Genomic DNA, 1,388 nt, shown 5'->3' with positions numbered 1-1,388 from the left:
CGACGGACCGGTACAGCGCCCGCTTTACAGCAGACGCTGCGCCCATCCGCCTGTCGATCTCACGCTCCCTTCTTCCCCCATTCGTCAAAAACAACAATAAAGACCAAAAAAAATAACGGCTAAAGCTAAGTACAACTTAACATCACTGCTTCCATGGTAACAGATGCAGCCCAAACTTTTCCCATTCTGGGTGTCATCAACTCTCTGTGATCCATAAGTGAGTTTAAATGTGGAAAATGTTTAATTTTCATCAAACTTTTGCTTTTCCTGTCTCTCTTTCTGATTTGGGTCCAATTAGTTTGTTTCTTTTTGTGTCGGTTTGACTATAAAGAAGCGTGTAAACACCAACAATAGTTATTTTATTATCGCTGTCCTGCACGTCCCGGTTGACGCGTCGTGTTGTCGTTCTTGTCCAGGCAGAGGGGAAAAGCCGGATGAATGATTTGCAGAGTGTGTTTCTAAGTTATTCCAGCTCCCTGCAGCTCAGCAGTGGCTGACCCCCTCTCCCCTTCTGTCTGCTAAGGGGCCTACAGGGAGGAATCAGACCAAATTACCTTTATTGATCCAGAGAGACAGGTGAATACCAAGCAGGCCTCTTTCCCTTCACTCATCTTATCTCTCATTCAATGTTTTTTTTTATCTTTCCATTTCTCCACCTGCCTGCAAACAGGGGAGAATCTAAACCGAAATAAGGCTGTTTTATGTGAGAGCGACCGCCACACATCACTGTAACCACCTCYGCGGTGATTTACTGTTTGCATTTCGGTCGCTGCGATTAAACCGACCGCCTTGTTGCTCGTCGTTCACCGTCAGCGGCGGAGGGGGAACGGCAGCAGCGAGTGGCTGTTCTGTTTTTCTGCCTCCCATCCGCAGATGCCCTTTTGCCCCGGCATACAAATCACTCCGGCTGTGGAAAAGATACTCCATTAGGTCCAACTCTGAGTTAAATCAATGCGTGACTTATCAAATGAAATAGGGGATTATGAGGTAATCACCTGACAAACGTTGCTGAAATTGTAATTATCTCCATCTCAGGGAGAGAAGACCAAACTAACTATTTAAGTGGAGGCTAAGATAGCGAGGTGTGGAAAAGCACCGCGTCTGTATCTGCTGGACGAGAGGGTGGGACACAATGTTTATGTGCTGGGGTGGGGGGCTCTCCCTCTGCAGAGAAATGACTGGGATCACTCCACGAATGTATGCTTCATGTCCTTCGTTTTACTACGACCACCGTGTTTCTTTCTGTCTCCGCTGCCAACACACACCTGAGGGGTTAAGTGTCGCATTTGAAAAGAAATATTTATTCAAATGTTTAAGCCTTTATTTATAAAAGACTCCAAACTTTTTTTTTATCTACAGAAGCAAAACTAAATTGATCTTATTTATTT

The sequence above is a fragment of the Austrofundulus limnaeus genome, unplaced genomic scaffold (genome assembly GCF_001266775.1).
Source record: "Austrofundulus limnaeus strain Quisiro unplaced genomic scaffold, Austrofundulus_limnaeus-1.0 Scaffold414, whole genome shotgun sequence".
Classification (NCBI taxonomy): Eukaryota; Metazoa; Chordata; class Actinopteri; order Cyprinodontiformes; family Rivulidae; genus Austrofundulus; species Austrofundulus limnaeus.
The sequence above is the reverse complement of the archived record's forward strand: the minus strand, read 5'-3'. Positions refer to the sequence as shown.